We start from the raw sequence: 22,840 nt of genomic DNA on the forward strand, positions 1-22,840 counted from the left end.
AGGAAGGAAGGGAGGTAGGAGGAAGGGAGGGAGGGGAAGAAGGGAAGGAGAAGGGAGGGAGGGAGGGAGGGAAGAAAGGAAGGGAGGAGAGGAGGGAGGAGGAAGGAAGGGAGGTAGGAGGAAGGGAGGGAGGGGAAGAAGGGAAGGAGAAGGGAGGGAGGGAGGGAGGGAAGAAAGGAAGGGAGGAGAGGAGGGAGGAGGAAGGAAGGGAGGTAGGAGGAAGGGAGGGAGGGGAGGAAGGGAAGGAGAAGGGAGGGAGGGAGGGAGGAAAGGAAGGGAGGAGGGAAGGGAAGAGGGAGGAGGAAGGAAGGGAGGGAGGAGGCAGGGAGGGAGGGAGGAGGGAGGGAGGAGGCAGGGAGGGAGGGAGGAAGAAAAGGAGGGAGGCAGGGAGGGAGGGAGGCAGGGAGGGAGGAGGCACAGAGGGAGGAGGCACGGATCGAGGGAGGAGGGAGGAAGGAAGGGAGTAAGATAAATGGGTGTGTGAGAGAAGACAGATACATGGTAAAGGAAAGAAGATGTGTAGATAGATAGATGGATGATAGGTAGGTAGAGACAAGGGAGATTCCACACAGAGAGAACATTCTAGATACAGCTGCCTTTTAAAAGGCAAGGGAGAGCTGAGGGGACCAGGCCTTGAAGCAGAGCTCCCCAGAGGAGCAACTCCAGAGAAGTGAGCTGAGAACCAGGAGCTCCTCTCCCTCGGGCAACTGCACATCCTTGACCCAGGACAGGAGCTGAAGTCGGGAAGGGAGCACCATCAGAGCTTTTTCTGGTAGTTTCCAAGGCTGGAGAAACAGAAGTTGGGTCTCAGGTGTGCTCAAGCTCATCAAGACTCCAGAAGAAAAGAAGATCTAGAGAAGCAAGTTCGACATTCGTGGTTTTCCACTTGAGGTATCTTCCAAATTCTCCAGCTATTCGGGACAGAAAGCTCAGAAAGCAAATAAAACTGAATAACACAGACCACAACTTTTGGCCAAGTAAAAACAATTTCCCACACAGCAAGAGAGGGATCCTATCAGATACGCCAGCTCCCCACAGGAAGAAGGACTCTCTAGGAATGGAGGTGGAGAATGTTAGAGACCTCCACCTGCGACCCCCAGCTAGACACAGCTCAGTCGCTGCTTGCATGAAGAAGGTAGCCCCACTGTGCCTGGCACCGGAGGACAACTTTAAGGTGATAAAACAAACAAAAAACAAATCCTAATTGCCAACCGAGAACTCCATTATGTCATTACTCATAGACAATTTGGTCATATAAGAAAAAAAATGCAGATAAATTCAAAAAGAGAGCACAGCAAAGCTACTGGATACCAGATAAATATGTATCATTCAAGTGTATTTTTCTATACAAGCAGCACTAAATGGAAAAAATTCTGGATGCCACATATAATAATAAACAAATGCCTGTGAGCCATAAAACTTGCCCCGTGCACATGAACACATGGGCCCAAGCAAGTTTTATGCTCCATGATTCAATCCCTCCATTTCTCTGGGTCACTGCTCACTTCTCTTCAGATCTCCAGTGTTGGGGACTTTGGGGTTAGATCATCTGGCAGCTCTAAAAGTGACAATCCTCTTCCTCTTGCTCATGAATTCAGCAAAACCCAGCTGAGTGTCTACCAAGTGCTGGGCTCTGTGCTAGTCTGATAAAAACAGGAAGGAAGGAAGGAGGGAGGGGGAAAGGGAGGGAGGGAAGGAGGGAGGGAGGGAGGGAGGGAGGGAGGGAAGGAGGGAGGGAGGGAGGGAGGGAGGGAGAGAGGGAGGGAAGGAGAAAGAGAAAGAGGGAGAGAGGGAAGGAAGGAGGGAGGGAGGGAAGGAGGGAGGGAGGGAGGGAGGGAAAAAGGGAGGGAGGGAAGGAGAAAGAGAAAGAGAGAGGGAAGGAAGGAGAGAGGGAGGGAGGGAGGGAAGGAAGGAGAGAGGGAGGGAGGGAGAGAGGGAGGGAAGGAGAAAGAGAAAGAGGGAGAGAGGGAAGGAAGGAGGGAGGGAAGGAGGGAGGGAGGGAGGGAGGGAAGGAAGGAGAGAGGGAGGGAGGGAGGGAAGGAAGGAGAGAGGGAGGGAGGGAAGGAAGTGTTACCGCTGTTGACCGGTGACGAGTTCTTGCTCCCCGATGTTGAAGAATAATACCTAAGAAGCACGCCGAGGCAAGGTCAGAGTAGAAATTAGAAGTTTATTAAAGGACAGAAGAAAAGACTTCTCCTGGAGGAAGAAGGGGACCCAGAAGGTGGAATCCGTGGAAGTGCAGTTGTCTCCCCTTTTTATAGTTCTTTCAGTGATGGAATGTAGGTGGGAAGGCCCAGGGGTGGGACACAGGTGGGCCAAAGAAGTAATCTGGGCAGGAAGGACTTCATTATCACTTCTTTGTGATGGGCTATCTTCAAATCTGCTGGGGGCTGTTCATTAACACTTCTTCCAGGTGGACTTTGGCCTAGGGCCTCTTTGGGACTTCATTAACATTCCATGAGTTGTCCTGTGTTTTCCCTGAGTCATTCCCAGCATGGCCTCCATTTTAGATTTCACTCGTATTAGACCCGATTTACCTAATTACACTGACTACCTAACTTTAAATCTGGCTTCAGAAGGAGAGAGGGAGGGAGGGAAAAAGGGAGGGAGGGAAGAAAGGAGAGAGAGAGGGAGGGAAAGGAGGGAGAAAGAGAGGGAGAGAAGGAGGGAAGGAGGGAGGGAGGGAGGGAAGGAAGGAAGGAGGGAGAGAGGGAGGGAGGGAAGAAAGGAGAGAGGGAGGGAGGGAAGGGAGGGAGAAAGAGAGGGAGAAAAGGAGGGAAGGAGGGAGGGAAGGAAGGAAGGAGGGAGAGAGGGAGGGAAGGAAGGAAGGAGGGAGTGAAGAAGAGAGGGAGGGAGGGAAGGAGGGAGGAAGGGAGGGAGGAAAGGAAGTAAGTTAGTTGGTTGTGAGGCCCAGTCTCGGCCTTCAGGGCTCCCGGCAGAGGTCCTGAGGGAGTGACTTGCTGCAGTGGGCAGGAGCAGAGGCACCATGACAGGAGGAGACACGGCAGTCTCCTTGGCTGGCGTGGGAGGGGCTCTGGGAGGTGCGTCAGGAGGCACAGGGGAGGCTGGCAGGAGCACAGGCGTGGGAGCCCCTCCTGGGCCAGGGCTGTCCTCCCCTGGCCTCATCTCCTCACCTAGTGAACCTCCGTGGAGGAGGCCTCCCGGGCTGCCCAGTCCTCTGCTGGCAGGGGACAATGGCCATCTCTAATGGTGGAGGTGGACTCTGGGAGTGTCCTGGGGAGGAAGGCTTGGATCCAGCCCCCAGCCTGGCCGTCCACAGGCTCCGGGCTCTGCCCATGTACCAGGAGCCCCGGCAGGAAGACGCGGCCGTGTCTGCTCTCCAGGCTCTGCAGAGCCCCCTTCCTGGCCCGCACTGGGACCTAGAGTTCTGTCACTCTCCCACAGCAGCTGCGCTCACTGCAGCCCAGCCTGGTCCACGACAAGGGTCCTTCAGAGGCAGGTGGGACCCCAGTTCCTTGTTCTGGTCTCCAGGGCTGCACAGGAGCCCTCCATCTGCTGAAGGCAGCCCCGGGTGGGCGGGAGCAGAGCCTGGGAGCCAGGAGCGTCCACCCCACTTCCTAGGCTCTCCCTTTCTCCAGGAAGCTGCATCCTTCAGGCCTGGAGAGGTGGCCCTGGCCCTCCAAAGAGGAGCCCAGAGAAGGAGCTGGAGAGGACCCAGAGCGACTGCTTCCGGAACCACACTGAGGACACAGGCCCCCAACAGGGAAGAGCAGAGTGACTGAGGGACAGCTGCGCTGCTGCGGAGTTGGCCAAAGACCCCGGGAGCAGCAGCCTCCAGGGAGCCGCTGCCACCAGGGCCCTTCCTGAGCAGAAAGGCCACCACCAGAAGGGACAGAAGAGCAGCCACCAAAGTAACCTGTTAGGGAGCGGGTTTCCACTAGGGACTAGGGACGCGACTGCCTGCCACGAAGTCCAAGGAGAATCACCACCGCCACCCAGACGCCACTCCCAGGGGCGGCTGCTTTGGGGGCTGCGTTTTGAGAATCAGCACCAGCACTCCACGGGCACCCTGTCCCCAGCCTCCTGGGGAGTCAATTGCTTACAGCAATATTTGAAAAACAAGGCAGACATATGTCAGACTCAGAGATCCGCTGGGATCCGGGGAGGGGCTTGTTTTCATATTCACACCCAGACGGGGCTGCTACAGGCCCTATGCAGATAGGGAACTCAGCACAGCTTATCACGCCCGTGATGGATCCCACCCCATCTCCCAGGGAATCAATCATCAATTTAAATCGCCTATAGCATTGGGCTAGCTTTCTAAGCCACTCTCTCCCATGTGGGAAGAAACCAAGCAGCTGTGGGCACCTGGGCCTGGGAATCAAAGTCACCCTTAAAGAGAGGGTCATTGTAAACCAGTCACCTAAAGCCTGCTTTCTACGTTGTTTCTGAAAGGAAGGTTTCACTTCAAAAGCAAATACCAGGAAAGTGATCCTGCTGGGAGTCTCAGTGCTTCTAGAGAGGTGGGGAGGTGGGGACTCAGGAGCCCTAGGGTCTGCAGGATGAGCTCACCACTGGGCCTGGCCTCTGGCCCCCACCTTCTCTCTCTCTCTCTCCCTCTCTCCCTCCCTCCCTCCCTCCCTCTCTCTCCCTCCCTCCCTCCCTCCCTCCCTCTCTCCCCCTCTCCCTCCCCTCTCTCCCTCCCTCTCTCTCTCCCTCCCTCTCTCCCTCCCTCTCTCTTCCTCTCTCTCTCTCCCTCCCTCCCTCCCTCTCTCCCCCTCTCCCTCCCTCTCTCCCTCCCTCTCTCTTCCTCTCTCTTCCTCTCTCTCTCCCTCCCTCCCTCCCTCTCTCCCCCTCTCCCTCCCTCTCTCCCTCCCTCTCTCTTCCTCTCTCCTCCCTCTCTCTCCCTCCCTCTCTCTCCCTCCCTCTCTCCCCCTCTCCCTCCCTCTCTCCCTCCCTCTCTCCCTCCCTCTCTTTCCCTCCCTCCCTCCCTCTCTCCCTCCCTCTCTCTCCCTCCCTCCCTCTCTCCCTCCCTCTCTCTCCCTCCCTCCCTCTCTCCCTCCCTCTCTCTCCCTCTCTCTCTCCCCCTCTCCCTCCCTCTCTCCCTCCCTCTCTCTCCCTCCCTCCCTCTCTCCCTCCCTCTCTCTCCCTCTCTCTCTCCCCCTCTCCCTCCCTCTCTCCCTCCCTCTCTCTCCCTCCCTCCCTCTCTCCCTCCCTCTCTCTCCCTCTCTCTCTCCCCCTCTCCCTCCCTCTCTCCCCCTCCCTCCCTCCCTCCCTCCCTCCCTCTCTCCCTCCCTCCCTCTCTCTCCCTCCCTCTCTCCCTCCCTCCCTCTCTCCCTCTCTCCCTCTCTCTCCCTCCCTCTCTCCCTCCCTCTCTCCCCCTCCCTCCCTCCCTCTCTCTCTCCCTCTCTCCTTTCCTCCCTCCCTCCCTCCCTCCCTCTCTCCCTCTCTCCCTCTTTCCCTCCCTCCCTCTCCCTTCTCTCCTTTCCTTCTCAGAGGAAACTTGACCTTGAAGAGGAGAGGCTGAGCCTTGACCTTGAAGGGGAGAGGCTGAGCGCTTTCTTCTCTTGCCCTGCATAGCAACTTCCTCTCCACTTGAACTCAAAGCCATCTGTTCCCATGCCTGGCTCTGAGGGGTCCCTGGGGGTCACGTGGAGCATGAGACAGGAGCCCCCATGACCCGCCCCTACTGAGGCCTTGACCCTGGCAGCAGTGCTGAGCCTGGTGGTGGCACCTGGAAGGCCCAGCAGAGACCGGAGCCCAGTGTGCCCAGGAGGGACACGTGGGAAGGAGGGGGTGGGTCCCGAGGAAGAGGAAGGCCCAGGAGGGGAGGCCCAGGAGCACAGGAAGTGTGTGGAGTGCACAGTGGGAGCTCTCGGGAGCTGGCCTCTGGGGAGCCCCAGTGGCAGATGTCCCTCCCCGTGGTCAAGCACTGGTGAGGCTAGACCCTCGGGAAGAGTCTGGAAAAGACGTGAGTTTCAGGGTAAGGGCGGGTTCAGACCCTGGCCCAGGGCTGCAGGAAGGAGGGTGAAGCACTGAGGCACGGAGCCCAGTTTCCTAGGCCGCTGCGCCACAGAACCACAAGCCCCTGACCTTGCACTCCTGCAGGACACAAGGCCAGCGCCTCGGAGGGCAGGGCCCCTGGGGCTGTGGGCAGCCTGCTCGCCCAGGGCTCGCCCTTCCTCTGTCTTGACAGGGTCTCCGCCTCACCCTCCTCTCCTGCCTCTTCCTCCTCTGTCTCTGTGATCCCAAGGCCACCAAGAAATCTCTCCATGTCGACCTGAGCCCCCTGCAGACCTCCTTGTGCCATATGAGGCACATTCTCCAGCTTTAACATGGGCCACCACCAGAATGCCTCCCAGTGACAGTCCTGGCAGGGACCGCCTCCAGTGTTCTGAGCACTTAGGGATTCTGGCCATCCTGCTCATGGTCCAAGTGGTGGCCTTTTACAGAGGCCGAGCTTCAGCCTCACGACAGGTAAGGACCTGCCCAGGGCCTGACCCAGGGCCCAACTCCGCACAGCCCTTCCTCCAAAGCCCGGAGGGGCCTCCGGGAGGTGCTGAGCCTGCTGGGCTGTCAGCTTCCTCCTGCAGCTGCTGCAGTGGCCTGGAGATTGCCTACAGGAGCACGCCCTCACCAGCCTCCACCCGGTGTCTGTCACCCACCAGACTCCAGCTGAGCCTGGGCCACCACCCAGTGCAGCAGACAGAGCCGGACCTCCCACGTGTGCGGTAACAGGCTGCACCAGGCAGTGCCGGGCCACAGGAGACCACTTGTCCCTCTGTTTGGAAAGGTTAGGAAGATTTCCCAGAGGGGGGGACATTTAAGCGGAGACTTGAAGGTGAAGAATGAGGAGGATTTTTATCATGTGCAGGAGGCTGGGGCAGGCGGGGAGGACAGATCCAGCAGATGAAATTTCCAATGCAAAAGTGCGTGAGAGAGAGTGAGGGGGAGACGGGAACAGAGAGACAAAGAGAGGAGAAAGGAAGGGAGAGAAGACAAAGTGATTAAAGAGAGAGACAGAGAGAAGAGACAGAGGCAGAAAGAGAACAAAGGCGGAGAAAGGGACAGACATAGAACCAAAGAGACAGAGCCACAGAGAGCCAGAGACGCCCAGAGACCTGGAGTGCGAGACAGCGACGTGGACAGACGCAGAGACAGAGGAGCGGGAGACAGACGGACGGCAGAGTACCCCAGGGAGAATGGCAGCCAAGTGCTCAGAGATGGAAGAAGGCAAGGGGTGAGAGGGCAGCGGAGGCCCCTGCAGAAGTCCTAAGCAGGAGGAGAGCCGGGAGGCAGCCGCACCTGGGCTGGCACGAGCGTCTGAGCATCCTGCGTGGGGCGGGCAGGGCACTTTGGTGCAGAGTGCCAGTCGTCGGAGACCTGTCAATGCTGCTGTTGCTGCTGACCAGCTGTGCACCCTTGGGGTTGCTTCTTGGCTTCCTGGAGGCTCACCTTCCTCACCTGGTAATGGGCTAGAGCAGTCATCTCTAGTCCTCAAGATTCCAGGAGGGGTGGCTGACCCTGCCCCAGAGCTTTCCAGGTGTAGCAGTGCCCGAGTGTGTGGGGGGGCATCCTGGGTCCTGAAGTCTTCTCTCCCCTCTCAGACCCAGCCAGTGGGCGCTAACCGCAGATGGCAGGGGAACGTGAAGTGACCACAGAACCCTGAGACCTGCACCTCCAGGAAGCCTGGGGATTGGCAGCGGAGGAGGAGCCGGCAGAGAAACCAGCCCGTTTCCAGATGGGCAGAGGCAGCTACCCCGGAAGGGTCCGCTCCTGCCCTCCACTCCCTCTAGTCTCAAGAGAAGATCACAATCCAACAGAGGAAAGACGCACGCACGGGAGTCCATCACCTACACCTTGAACAGCCGGAACACCTGAGCATAGCAAACCAAGCCAGTCAGCTGTGTCCTCGTGTGCTGCACGGTGGAGCCATTAAAAAACACACTTATGAAATGTTGATGGCCTGAAAGATCAGTCATAACAAAATGCAGGGCAAAAACCAGTGCCTGCTTTCTGGTTTCTGAACCACGAATATGAGTCAACCATTTAGAATTAAAAAGAAATAAAAATATGAATTAATAATAATCATACATGTGGCTGTAGGCACATATGAGTGTACATGTGCATCTGTGTGTGAAAGAAAACACACCAGAATTTCATAGATATTATCTCTGGGAGGAAGAATTTTGGATGATTGTTACTTTTTTTACATTTTTACATATTTCCAAGTTTTTATAGTAAACATGGGTTCGTTTTTTTATTCAGAAAATAACTATATGAGTATACACACACATATACACACTAAAATGTGGACAAGCACACACTAAACACGGTGACTCTGAGGTCGTGCCTTGAGCCCTGTGTGGTGTGGACAGCAGCCTCTGGTGGGTGGACTGCGGACCCAACGAGGTGGTAGCTTTCTGGTCATCCCAATCCTGTGGACACAGTTGGCCACGGAACAGTGCAAGCTTCCTCCATCTGCCCCGAGTTGGAAAGTGCTGTGCCCAATCCACAGCAGAGTCACAGTGTCCCAACAGCAGGCTGCTGTGGTTGGACTGTGTCCCCCAAATCAAGGGTGGAAACGGGGTTGGGCAGTGGGGCCTTCAGGGGCCTGCTTGGTGGGTCAAGGCTTCTGTGAAGGAACCCGACAGGGAGTTCCGTTCCCTGCCTTCCGCGGTGGGAGGACACAGCCCTCCTCTCCTCCAGCTCATGCTGGGCTCCAGGCACCATCTTGGATGCAGAGAGCAGCCCTCACCAGATGCTGAATCTGCTGGCTCCTCCACCTGGCACTTCCCAGCCTCCAGAGCGGGGAGAAATACATTTCTACTCTCCTAAGTCACCCAGTCTGGTGGTCTGCTGCGGTGGTCTGCTGCGGTGGCACAGACCAGACTAAGACATGGCCAGAAGTGTCGTTGTTGTTTTTTTAATTTTTAACTTTCTTTTTTTTTTAGTTGTAGGTGGACACATACCTTTATTTATTTGTATGAGGTGCTGAGGATTGAACCCAGTGCCTCACACGCGCAAGTCTTCGCTCTACCACTGAGCCACAACCAGCCCCCAGAAGAGTTCCTTTTACAATGACCTATGTGCCTCCCAGGCCCTGGGGCTGGGGATGGAGAGGAGGGTCTTGCCAGAGATGGTAGAGACCGCGCTGTGTGCCACCACTCACAGCCGCCCAGCCCTTTGTCTTCCAGGGGGTTCTGTTCCAGGAAAACGCTCCTGAGAAATTCCCGCTGGACGGCTCAGCTCTGAAGCGTGTAGAGGGGAGGGAGGAGGCAAGAAGAAGATGGTGCCTGTGTGGGGTCCACAGAGCACGAAACCATCTCCAGGTAAATTCTCGCGACCCTCATCCCCCGCTCTCCCTGAAATTCCGCCTGTTTCATGACGGAAATGGACCTCAGAGAAATGCTGCCTTACATGAAAAGGGCTCAGTAAATACACTCCTCAAAATTTTCATTCTTAATATATCAGTAGCTTTTCAGTTCATTATAGTGTTATTAGTCAGTCTTCATAAAAGTGCTATGCATCTTTATTAAAAATGGAAGTTCACATCATTTTATGTTCCCATAAAAATGGGTGGTGGTAGCTTTGATTAATTTCTTCACATACAGTGAACTTTACAGCAAATTGGACAGTGTAATTCAATTCCTATTTCTGCAGATTTTTTTGTTGGTAGAAAATTGATATCATTCATATGTAATCATATTGCCTTTGCAAGAGATATTTAAGAAATAATATCCTGCGGTAACGATCGCGTGGCTTAATTATTAATACCGCGCTTCCACTCACGGCAGTGTGCATTCCTTCACCAGCTCGGCTCCATCAGGAAGTGTCCCTTCAACCTGAGCCCCGCTGCCTGTGTCACCCGTGTGCACATGCGTGTGTGTGATTAGCTCCAAGTGTTTCTTCCCTTAACCGTGCTGAGCCACAGGGCCCCTGGAAGGTCAGGTTTGGAGGTCAAGATTCCCCCACCTGCATCGCAGCACACGCTCTCACGCAGGCGTGCACAGCAGACCAGCATGTGCTCCGGGGCCTCCTGCCCTCTGCCCCTCTAGCAGAGCCACCCTGCACACAGGAGCCTTGCTTCTCACCCACACCTCCTGTACTGCTTCCGAGGGGCTGTGCTGCTTTTGCTTCTGAAATCCCCTCTCCAGATCTTCTTCAGCCTCTTCCTGAGGACACTCCAGCTGGTGAGCTCAGACATGCTGCTAGGACCGGGGGCTGGGCCCAACAGAAAGTGGCACACACTGGGACTCCCCCTGCCCTGTGTTGGGCTTGGTGCTCTGGAAGGAGCTGGGCCTCTCTTGGTGGCAAAGGACCTGGACTTGGAAGGCCGGTCCCTCTGCCTGCCCTGGGTGGCCTGTAGCCCTCTGCACACGAGCATCTTGCTGCAGGCTGCCCCCTCTAGGCAGGTGCTGGCCGCCCAAGGCTGGCCCTGAGCCCACACTGCGGAGTGCAAGGCTGCATGACCAGCTCTGGGTGGCCGGGCTGCACTGCCCCACTGCGCGCGTGAGAAATGCTTTGGGGAAGTAGCTGGGTGGGCCACACCTCTGTGTCACCTGCTCCCACTCCTCTCCAGGGCTGGGGTCTGAGGTTCTGCCCTAGGTGGCAGCTGAGCGCCCAGCTGGGAAGCCTGAGCTGGAGCGGCAGAGCCTCTGCGGGCCTGGTCCCGACTGCTGCGCACCAGGGAGCAGCCGAGGTGTGCAGTGTGCCCGGGACACGCACTGCAGACAGCGCACACCTCACACTCTCGCACACAGAGGACCACACGGTACACCTTCACACACAGGCACACTCACATTCGTACAAGCAAACAACCCTACACACAAGCACAAGCGTTCACCCAGAACGTACATAAGCACACGACTTCACCACACACGGGCAACACACCCTCACGCAGACACACGCGCTCACTTGCACCCCCCAACGCTCACGCTCACTCCCCTCCCGACTGCATGGTCCTGGCCCAGCTTTCTCAGCAGTGTGGCCCCCGGCGGCGGGGTGGCATCCTCCGGCAGTAGGAGCTGTGTGTAGTGCAGGCCACACACTGGATGTGGCTTGGCCAGGTGCCACGTGCTCTCCAGTCGAGCCCTTGCGCTGGGGAGGAAGGCAGCGTGGCCTGGGTTCCCGGGCCCCTGGCAGGGGTGACGGCCCCTCTTGACCTGCTCAGGATGCATGTGGTTCCACGGGAGCTGTCCTTGCAGGGGCACAACTCATGCTTGGGAAGGTGACACGAAGTCCCTTAGCCTGCACACCACCTGTTCTCCGTCCTCCACCACCACGGGTAGTGACTCCCCTGTGTAAGAGTGACCCCCCAACTCCTGGCCCCAGCACCAGCTCCCTGTGCCTCGAGCAGAATGGTCAGTGGCCAGGTGATTGCTCCTTTTGGGATGGTGGTTGTCTTCACCCAGGTGCCCCCAAGGACAGCTGGCTCCCTTCCGCACCCTCCCCCTCCTGGCCTTAGGCACGTGCCCCTGTGCTCACGGCGTCCTGGGTGACTCCAAGATCTCACCTCTCTGCGCAGCACAGCACCTCCAGCCCTTGACTCCGACCGATAGTCAGAGCAACATCCCGAAGAGGTTCACCCCCTGGCTTCCTAGAGCTCCTGCTGTCAGGGTTCTCCCACAGTCTGTGCCTCTGGCTGGAGCCCCAGGTGGCCAGGGAAAACAGCAGCTGCTGGTCCTAAATGTGGACCAAACGTCCTTGCCAGGAGCTGAGCGGCCACAGCCCTGCACTTTGCCTCAGAGCATCGGGCGGTTGCTGGAGAGCCCCCCACACTGTTCTGAGTAAAAAGAATCAGGCAAAAGAAGGATCTGAAAGGACGAGATCAGGTGGCTGAGCATCCCCAGGCTGGGCAGAGTGGCTTGGGCGGGAGCCGCGGTGGCAGGCTGACCAGGGGCTGAGACGTGAGGGCAGCAGGGCATCTGTCCAGCTCGTAGGGGACAGTGAGACAGCAACGGGCTGTGGGGTTTCAGGTGCATGGAAGGCTCCTTGCAGAGAAGGATGCACAGGGAACCGTTGCAGAGACCCACCTTCACCTGAGACAGGTGAAGACAGTGACCTCAGAGTGACAAGTGACTTCAAGGTCAGGCCACCACCACTCAGTGACAGTGTCAGAATCTACCACTGAATAGTGGGAATGTTGTAGAAGATGAGCCTGTTAAAGGCAATTAAACATCAAAAAATTGAGCGTCTCGACATGATTTCAATGGATCAAAAGATGTCTAAGACCTGTACATGGCCCACTCCACTCCCGCATCAGCAGGAAGAAAGGGCAGCAGCCGTGTCCCTGCCACTGACCCAGAGCAGGCACCTCTGGGACGGCCTTTGTCAAGGATCAGCTTGAGGCATGATCATGGTGTGGAAAGGGCAAGTGCTTGGCCCAGGGACACAGCTCGAGAAGGTCTCTGTGGCCCCACAGCTCCCCTCTCAGGAAGAGAGACTCAAAGTCCCAGGACCTGCAGGTGCGGGAGCGGCTCTGGGCGCAGTGCTGAGCTGGCTGCCAACGCGGGTGAACGCAGGGGAGTGGTTTCCAGCGGGGCTTTGTGTTTATTGTTTCTATACTGGAAACAGAATTGAATTCATCGCAGCCACAAAACAAAGACAGCTCTGAGTTATACTGGAACTTGCAGTGGGAGATTTATGAATATTATTTTCCTGTAAAATTCAGCATTTTTCTTGTTGCGACTCACAGCCCGTAAGTGGCATGAAGCCGTGCACCTCGCAGGACTTCTCCCCGACTCCCGGCTTCCGCTGGCACTTGGGCACTCGGGCTGCCAGTCCCCGTAAATCCTGCCTCTGTGCCTAACTTGTCCCAGCAGCTCACCATATCCAAACTTCATAAGTGGCTGCCTCTCATTTAAAGGTCTAGTAAAACTGCAATGACCATGGCTGAGGACGCCTTGTTTCAGAAAGCGCATTAAATAGTTTTACAGGTGTGGTTGGAAACCCTTGTGCAGTTATATTTACAAAAGTGAATGAGCTCATTAATAATGGGACCCCGGGACAGAACGGCAGTTTAGGGGCTATGAAAAGTCCTTGGGTCTTTGAAGCTCATACCTGGACGTGATTTTTGAAGTCAGAATCATTTCTACCTCATTTAAAAAAAAAAAAAAAACTGGGGTGTAACTTTATAGTCAGCACAATGTTCCGGTGACACTGGGCTGTGGCTTCCAGAGCATACTTCTGCATGAGGAAGGGAAGCCAGGATTCCTCTGAAAATAAATTAATGAGCCCAGGCAGGAAGACGTGTGCAGCCTGGGTCAACAGCTGCACCGCCAGGGAGCCTGGGCGGCCCCCTCTCAGACCCCATCCACCACCAAAGTCACCAGGCTCTGAGGTGACTGCTCTCCAGGGTCCTCCTATCACATCCCAACTGTGATGGACTTCCTCACACCACCTGGACCTGGATGGTGGCCCACCTTCAGACATGGGGAGACAAACGCTCCTGAGTGTGAGTGAAGGAACAGGCGCCAGACCCAGCTCTCCGTCTTCAAGATGCTGCCGGCCAACAGGCAGTTTCTGAAGTACATTTTTTTTTTTTTTGAAAAATGAAATCTCAGATTTGCTGTAAATTCAGGCTAGGGAGGATCTAGCAGATGGGCAATGTTTAAGTTGCAAACCTAAGGGAAGCTTTTGCGTTAAAAAAAAAAGAAGAAGAAGAAGAAGAAAACACTCTTAAATTGCAGCTCTTAAAATAAAGAAAGATTTTCTGTTTTCCATAGTGACTCACTAACCCTTTATTTAGACAGTTGGTAAAAACACCACATCACATATTTCACATGTTTTCCCCCCAATGCTGCAGCTTAAAATGGTATCACTTCTTTTTTCTTCTAGAAAGAAGTAGAAATCTACAGTAAGGCTTTTTTACCTTTTTAAAAAAATGCAACCTCGATGTATTTGGGAACGGTTAACATTCCCGGTCAGACCCTCGGCGGAGCACCCCCTGGTGCACATGCGAAGAAGCATTAGGGCTCTTACGGGGTTTTGTGCACTTGCTGTTCAACAGTTCCCAGAGATGAATTTTAATGCTCATTCAAAAATACAACAGAACATAATGACCTGGAATCCATCATCTAACTGTGTGCAGTTCTCCTGCTTCTCTCAGTGAGTTTCCAGTCAAGGAGATGGTGAGGAAAGCATGCACCCTGTCTGCATGGCGGAGCCGCTGTGGCCCGGGGTCTCTTGGCTGATGCCACAAAGTCTGAACTGCAGCCACCCTCCTGAGGCTGGGTGTCCTGGGCGTGAGAAGAGCACCAGGGGGGCCTGAGCATTCAGCGGCCCTCGCAGAGCCGCCAGGGCGGGTGTGGGGGTCTGGTGTGTGCTCCAGGGCCCACCAGCCTGCAGCCCCAAGAGCATCGCAAAAGCCGACCTCAGAGGCAGACAGTTCTTCCTGAGGAGTGAAAGCCATAGGTCCTCACGCATGCACGTGGAGGGTACAACATGTGCAACACGGCCTATACACGCAATGAACACGTGTAGAATATAAAAACAGACCCATGCTGTGCAGACATATGCACACTCCCGTGTACACGTGTGAACGCACACTCCCATCTGCACACACACAGACACTTGTTCTCTTGTCCCCTCTCCCCATGTGATGGCATGCAGGGAAGGGGCAGGAGCCACGCCTGCTTCCCAGGCACCCCAGGATGGAACGCCTGGTGGTTCCCACACAACAGACCCAACATCTTACTTCAGCATTGTCCTGTCACCCACTGTGTCAAGCCAGGCCTTGTGTCTCAGTGGGCACAGGGCTAGAGTTAGACCCCAAAGATGTCTCCACTGAAGGACTTGAAGTGGCCAGTCTCATTCACATGCCCTTTCTCCTTCTCCTTTGACTGGTCCAGATGCCGGGGACCAGACTTTCTCCTGGCTCAAGCACTTGTCCCCACTCAGAGCAGCCAGCGTGACCGCAGTCTGAGCCACTGTGTCCCGGCTTTACCACACCAACGCTGCTCTACAGCAGGCAGAGCCCTTTGCTGGGGACTGAGTGCCAATGGGCCAGAGGCCACGAGAGCCGCGGGAGGGCGGCGTGGTCCCTGTGGAAGGCTGCACTTCACCTGCAGAGTCATTCCACTTGACTGAAATGTGCCTCTGCTGGGCGTCCGGCAGCGGCAGTGGGACCTGGCGTCCCCCAGGGCCCTCCGTCCCCAGCACCCTCTAAGGCTGGCTTTCCTCAAAGGCCACGGAGCATGGCCAGGGTTTGACAAGTGACTTCAAGGGCTGCAAGAAAATCTGAAATTATGATTTCAGATCTCCTAGCCTGACCTTGGTGTCTTGTAATGACTCTGGGACACAGTGACTCCGAGGAACAGTCTAGAATGCTTCTTCTGCAGGAAGTGCAGTGCTGTGAGTCCTGAGTGCAGCTCAAAGGGCAGCATCTCTGCAGGCCACGAGACTCCCCGCTCCCCCGGCCTAACAGATGCGCAGTATCTGGCCTGAGCGGGTCCAGAGCGGCTGTTCTACGGCCCGTGGCGCTCACCTGGAAGTCCCAACATTTTCAGCCAAGGAAATGAGCACCGTTGTAGGCACTAAGTGCACAGTCTGCAGCTGGGGGGCGAGGACGTACTGTGGGGGAAGGGGCCTCTGCCCCTTTACAAGTCACAGACCCACAGCTTTGTCCCACTAGTGAGGCCTGTCAGTCATGGGCAACTGTCACCTGCTCTGGGACCTATGGGCCAGCCACCACATACGGGCCACAGGGGAGACCCAGGGCAACAAGGCCCCCAGGGGGCAGGCCTTCTGCTGAGGCTGGGACTCCTTCTAGGTATGCACCCCGCAGGGGACAGCCTGTGGTGCTTGGGCCTGGGGTTCTGTAGCGGGAGTTGTCTTCCTGTCTCTGGGGACCCAGGGGCATCTGAGGCCAGCTCAGGACCAGAATGGGTGGCCAATGGGTTAGGGCTGCCCGCTGGCAGGCCTCTCAGGGACACCTGATATTGTCACCATGTTGATGTAATGGGGACAGATCTCATGGAAACAGGGGCCATCTGGGAGACCACTCTTATGCACTAATCATTCCACACAGGAGTGACCTGGATCCCAACGCCACTACTGTCCCCATCCTGCAGGGGAACAAAGAGGGCCAGACGAGGGTCAGGCTGCAGGGGAGGTGAAGGGTGACCCGGGTCTCGGGCTGCCTGCTGCCGGGGCCTGGTGGGTTTTCAGGGTCCTCAGCATGTCCACGGAGGGTCAGAGGCTCAGACACACCCTCCCCAGGGTGCCATCTGTGAAAGACCAGGCGCCCTCCTGTCCCAGCCACGAGAGAGTTCCCCACACCTCGTCTCAGCACACTCCCACATCTGGGCACAGTTCACACCAGCAAGTGTGCACACAGCCCAGACACACGCTCACGGTGTGCGCGATTCACACTCAGCCACACTGGTGACTCACCACACGACCCACGGCAGCCGCACCGTCCCACAGGCTCGGGCATATGCACACCTGGGACACGAGGGGCTGGTGATTCAGAGGAGCCCTTCAGAAACAGAGCCTGCCCAGCCGGCCAGCCCTGCCCTGCCCCGCTGTCGCCAGCTCGGCTCAGGACAGCATGGTGGGGGGGCACAGGAGGAGCCAGCGGCACTTGCTCTGTGGCGCCCCCTGGGGAAGACGCAGCAGGGGAAGGACCCAGCAGGGTCACAGGGGTGCTCTGATGACCGACCTGGAGTAGGAAAACAGGAGGAGGAGGAGGAGGAGGAGCTGCTGTTCTGCGGGAGTGAAGAGGGTTCCTGCCATCTGCCTCTGGGTGTGCCCTTGGTCCCCACCCCTCACCCGGGCTGAATGACGTGGAGGTGACTCCCTGGCTCCCTAGGCCCTGGGAGGCCCCGAGCTGCAGAGGGTCCAGCTGCACCGGTGTGGGAGGAAGCCTGGGCCTGACCTGCAGCCCCAGGCTCCCCCCCAGACGGGCCACCTGGCTCCAGGCTCCTCAGGCGGCTGGGAGCAGGAGGGCTCCTGTCAGCAGCCCGGAAGGGCCTGTGCCGGGGTGGGCAGGGTCAGGCAGGCCTGCCCACACAGCCCAGCAGAGCAGAGACAGCGTCCAAGGGGCCCTCCCTCGCTGCCGGCCCACGCAGTGATGGTGATTTACGCGCAGTCCTGGCTCGCAGCCGGGCCCGTGAGCCCTTTGTGACTCCCTGGTGGCTGGCTCAGAATGACCAAACCAGAGCAGGCTTTTTATGGTCATTTCTCCACCACACATAACACAAACCACCTGGGAGCCTGGTGAGCATCAGGTAAGAAATAAACGGGCTGACCTGGGACCCGCTAGCCCAGGGCAGGTCTGCCCAGAACCGCCTCGCAAGGCGACAGGAGGCAGCTCTGCTCCCAGGTGGCCCTTCTCAATCACAGCGACTCTCATGAGGGTCTCTGGGAGAGAAGCTGCCTGAGCAGGGCCAGGGGCTGCATCTTCTTCGTGGGATGACGGCCTTCTGTCTGGCTGTGCTCCAGGCCGCAGTCTCCCCCCCACTCAGCAAGAGGCTGGGGTGCAGGAGGACCGTGGGGCAGCTGGCCCCTGTGCACAGCCGTCAGATCCCGGGGTTCTCAGGTGTGCTCACTGCAGTGTGGTTGACACAGCCCGCAGGGCTGGGCATGGGGCTGGGAGGAGCCCCTGCACCCCTGTGAGGCTGCAGAAGAGCAGCAGCACCCTCCAACCTCTCTGGAACTGTCCCTGGGTCCAGGCTCACCTCTCTAGGCCCGGTCAGCCAGGGGTCCCCTCACTGCATTTTCAGTGTTTAAAAATCCTGCCCTGCCCTGGCGCTCTCTGTGGACCCTGAGCTCTTAGAACTGTGGGGGTTGCAGGGCCTCGTGTGCACCGGGAGCAGACCCAGCTGCCAGGGGGACAGAGCCCCCATCTCCCAGCGGGAGACCTTGCCAAAGCCTTCATCAGGCAGGGCACATCTGCACCAGGGTGAGCCCTCATGTTTTGTCACTGTGCCACAGCGCCTGGTCACAGAGGATGTGGTGACCAACACAGGGACAGATGGCTGCAGAGCCCTGGTCCTCGCCTTCAGCCCAAGGCTGTCTTGTCTGGAGGACACACGTGTGCAGCATTGGCTCTTTCTTGACCTGACTCGTGGCTGTGGAATTTCACCCTCTTTGTACATTTGACCATCTTTTTTCTAGTGGCTTGGTCTGATTCCATTTTTCAAAGCTGGCACCCCCGCCCGCCCCCTCAAGCTAGGCACCTAGGGCAGTTCCCACTTGCCGCCCGTTGTGCTGGCCGAGCCTGTTGGGGTGCCAACCACAGGAGCTCCTAATTGAGCTCACTCTGACGGCTCCTCAAGGAGCAGCAGAGCACCTTACTGGTGGCACCCCCGCCTCCACATTAAGGCAGGTGGCAAGGGCTCCCCGTTTCTGAGTGACGCCGCTGATTAAGGAGCAGGGGAGGAGGAAGGAAGTCCACAGAAATCTGGGCGACTCGTTTTGTTTTCTTTCTTCCAAACTCATCTGATCCTATATATATATTCCCCTCAGGAGCGTGATCACGCGTGGCCTGGAGGAAGAGGAGAGGGAGAGAAGAAGAGGGGAATGAAGAGATGCTGAGGAGCCATGGAGAAAGGAGCTGGGCGGAGGAGGGTGCAGAAGAAATGGCAGCCCAGCAGGAGCAGGGGAAGAGGCAGCAGCACCGGCAGGTGGGCAGGCCCCGAGAGGACTTGGCCAGCACTCAGTGAGGCCTGGGTCGTTGCAGAGTAGCCCATCTGGGGCAACGGAGGGCGAAGGGTGTGAGGCCAGCGGACAGGCAGCGTGCCCGGAGCTGTCACAGAGCTGGTGATGGTGCCCGGTGCAGCTCCTGCTTGTCTTCTTCTGGGGTGTTATTTACAGCAAACAGGGAACTCCGGTTCAACTGCAGCTTCTGAATTTGGTTCTTTTTCAAAAATCATCATTTTAAAAATTGACACATAATAAAGGTACATATTCACAGGGTACAGTGTGGTATTTTGACACATGTACACAATGTGCAATGATTAAATCAGGGTAATTAGCATATCCATCACCTCAAATATTTATCTTTCCTTTGTGTTGGGAACACTCGAAACCCTCTCTTCCAGCTATTCTGAGATGTACAATAGATCATTGCCAGAACACCAGAGCGCCGTCGTCCTACCAGCCGTCTGTGCCTGTCCCTTCCCTCCTTCCCAGCCTCTGGAACCACTGTCCCCCTCTGCCTTGATGGGCCGACGCATTTTACTTGCTCACAGGAGTGAGAAGGTGTGGTCGGTCTTCTGCCCCTGGCTGGCTGCGCTTGGCATGACGTCCTCTGGGCCCTTCCCGGTTTCCATGCTTCCGTGTGGCTGCACAGCGCCCTGATGTTCCCGTGAGTCTCATTGTCTTCATTCACGGGACTGTGTCTGGCCTCTTGTGGACGATGCTGCGTAAGCTCAGTAGCCTCCCTCTCTGCCTACTGTTTTCTTTCCTTAGGATGAGTGTGCATGGGTCGGACAGCAGGTCCGCCTTCGCAAGTCGGCTCCAGCGCCTGTCCGCGGGCAGCGGCCAGGGCTCCCTCCTCTGCATCGCGAGGCATTGGCCGCCACTATCTGCTGTGGTTTCTGTTGCTTCCGTTCCATGACAGCCATTCTAACGGGGATGAGATGATCTCACTGTGATTTTGATTTGCTTTTTCCTGATAGTGACGCTGAGGATTTCTTCATGCACTTGGTGGATGGCCCTGTGTACGTCTGCTGTTGAGAAATGCTTGCTCAGATCACTTGCTCATTTTTATAATCAGAATATTCGTTTTGTTCCACCTCGATAGCCATAGAAACCAAGACACAAACCCCTACATTTTGTCCAGTGAGGTTAAAATATTTCTTCTACTTTCCCATTATAAAAGCAGCACTTAACAGAGAAATGTAGAGCTTCGCTTACCAACTGCAAACGTGCACGAAGGCAGGCGCCCGTTCGGCCCTCCCAGCACCTGCTGTAGGAGGAACCCAGCAGCCTCTGCACCACCATTTGGCTCTGTCACCCCCCAGCTCTGCCTGCCTCATAGCAATCACACAACTCGTGTGTTTCCGAGGCAGCCTTTTTGACATTAAAGAGGTCTACGTATTCTACATGTTCGCTGGGCGCTGGCTTTTGTTTCTCCACTGAGTTCTTCCCATTTTCTTATTGATTAATAGAAGCTCTTCCTATTGTCTGAACAGTGGCTCTCAAATATGTTGCAGATATTTTTTTCCAATTTTTCATCTACCTTGTAACTATCTGGCTGGGTTCCTGCTACGTAGAGAATCCTACCTTCCCTCCTGGAAGAGGAAGAGGCAGGTGGGCGGGCGGGGGCCACAGCGCTGCCCTTACATCCTACTGAGAGAGGCACCTCTGATATCAAGTATAGTTCTCCTTATGGTTTTGGACTCTATGACTTGTGTTTATATTTATTTTTATTTTCGGGGGGAGAGTAAGAAAGGAATCCAACTTTACACCCAGTTGTCTCCAAATCCCTTGTTGATAAGGCCACCCTTTCCCTAGTGGAAGGTGCTCCGTTCTGGCCCTATGTTCTGTCGCCGCCTTGGTCACAGATTAGAGTTTGCAGCTCTCAGGGACGCTGCCATGGCTGAGACTCCCCTGCCGGCAGAGCTGAGCGAGCACCCGCCTTCTCTTGGAGTTAGACCAGCTGGGGTCACAGGCAGGTGTGTGATGCGGTTACTCTGGCCATCTGACATCAGCAGCCAGTGTGCACAGCCTCCACCGTCCTGAGGATCGTCCCGAGTGTCAGAGGAATGATGTGCCAACGTGGTGGCCAAAACACCACGTCTGGTGGAGCCAAAGGGGGCTTCTGGACCTGCCTGGGCTGCTCAGTAGCCTCCCAACCCCTGGGACCAGAATCGCCACACAGGGGCCACCTCTGTGGACTCCTTGAGTCACTCGACACCAGGGACTTGGCCTGGGGTGACCTTCCACCTGCAGGTGCTGGCCCTGCACCTACTGGGACCTCTCTTCCTTGCTGGCCTCTGTGGAAGACTGTCCCTGGGGACCTCTCCTCCTGACTGTCCCTCCCCTGACGCAGGAGCTCCCTGGCTGGGCACCAGACCCGCACCTGAAGGAGGAACTATGGGCCAGTCCTGACCACCTGGGGGCTCTGACAGGACCATCTGAGGTTGAGTGAGTGGTTTTGATAGACAGGGTGGGCGTGAGGAGTCAGGATGCTGAGAGCCCGGGGCCAGCCTCAGAGACGCAGCGCTGTGGCCCCCGCCCGCCCCCGCCCCCCCCACCTGCCTCTTCCTCAGGGTGGGGGTGGGGGTGCGGGTGGCGATGAGCTGGCGCTTGTGCACTTCGGATGTGTGTGTCCCTGATGGCCACAGTTAACAGGATGAGAACCAGGTCTGGAACCGAGGCGCAGGGGCAGCCACAGGCTGTGGGCCGGCAAGGATCAGTGATAGGTGAGAGGGTGACGGAGCAGTGGCTTCCTCCAAGACCTTGGGGTTCATACTGGGGAGGCCCGAATTCGACTCTGGATGCAGGAACTGTCCTTTAGAGAGCAACACAGGCTACAGGAGAAAAGTCTCAGGTGCATCTACAGCAGAAGAACCAACCATGGGGCAGATGCGACCCTGGGGGCCTCGTGCACAAGAGAGAACAGAGAAACAGTGGCTCCTCTCTCTCCCTCTTTCTCTCTTTGTTTTTTGACCACCGACTTTAGGCAGGCATTGAAGAGGTAAAATTATAGTGTCATCAACTGCAGATATCCAGCCTGTGGGCACAGAGCAAATGATATGCTCTATGCATGTGCAATTAGAGGGAGTGCGGTTTCTCCCTGTCCCCCCACCCCCACCCAGGACAGCCAGAGCCTCATGTCTGCTGGGGATGGTGCACAGCATCCTGATACCAGGAGCAAAGCATGCTGTGTGTGGACACGCCAGAGCCTGTTCTTTACCGACCATGTGGTGAGGGGACACGTGGGGATTGTTTCTGTTCTCCAGGGGCAGGACAGACAGTGGTTTGTGGCCTGGGAAGGGACATCACAGGGACACCATCTTTGATCTGGAGTCTCCTGCAGGGAAAGAACAGAATTTGTTCTACGCCGGGCACACGAGGGAAGTGCTGGTTCCAGGCCCAGCAGGGCCCCACCTGCACCTGGGAGCCTCTGGCAATCCCACCCTCAACCTCGGGCCTTTGTGGGAGATGCCAGCCCCACCTTGTTCAGAATCCAGGTTCGGACAGGAGGAAGCCCCTTCTTTGCCCGGATCATGGGGATGATTCTCTGGGTGCAATGCTACAGGCTCGTGGCAGTGGGGACTGTTTACTTTTAACCTCTCTTAGATGTAGAGAAACGTTGTTTGGTGGTTTCATTTTTTGAAAATGACAGCATACCTTAGAATCACCTTGAAATGCACTGTGCCATCCGAGCTGTTATGAGGAGCTTAAACTGTTGGGGGCCAGCGAAGCGTGCTTGTTTCCAAGCCCAGAAATCACTCGAAGGCAGAGAATCAACTCCTCGGAAGCCACACTGTACAGGGCTGCGATGGTAATATATAAACCACTGAAGTAAAGTTCAAGTGGTGTGTAAATGTCATCAGGTCCGTGATATTAAAAATGCCATTCTGTGGCATGTGCAGTTTGGGTGGAGTTCATGATTATTAAATCTTGGAAAGCACCAGTCAACACATTCAGAAAGTCATAATCCTGTGTGGGTCCTGCCGATGCATTACCCAGGCCACCCCTGCCCTCCAGGGTCCATGAACAAAGGCCTTGCTGGACACCCATAGCCAACTGTGGCTCTGGGGAGAAGGGGAGATGCCAGGGGATGGGAAGCCAGGTGTACCCAGGGACTTACAGGGGCTCCCCTCGAGCCGGACATACCCCAAAGTCCCTTCAGCTCCTGTTAGCACCCTGTCTGTCCCTCAAGATGCTTACCTGGAGGGCCAAGTCCAGCTTCTCCGTGCTC

General features: G+C 56.5%; 1 long non-coding RNA gene across 2 annotated transcripts; it reads left to right on the top strand.

Annotated features, from left to right (window-relative positions):
• Window positions 1-5,404: 5,404 nt before the first annotated feature.
• On the top strand, window positions 5,405-18,877 carry LOC120885290 (uncharacterized). Of its 2 annotated transcripts, XR_005727805.2 has the most exons (3): window positions 5,405-6,438; window positions 6,542-17,192; window positions 18,433-18,877. It is a non-coding gene; the product is annotated as an uncharacterized LOC120885290 (long non-coding RNA). The 2 variants fall into 2 exon arrangements; XR_013429466.1 differs by having other exon boundaries at window positions 5,405-17,192.
• Window positions 18,878-22,840: the final 3,963 nt, after the last annotated feature.

The sequence above is a fragment of the Ictidomys tridecemlineatus genome, chromosome 13 (genome assembly GCF_052094955.1).
Source record: "Ictidomys tridecemlineatus isolate mIctTri1 chromosome 13, mIctTri1.hap1, whole genome shotgun sequence".
Classification (NCBI taxonomy): domain Eukaryota; kingdom Metazoa; phylum Chordata; class Mammalia; order Rodentia; family Sciuridae; genus Ictidomys; species Ictidomys tridecemlineatus.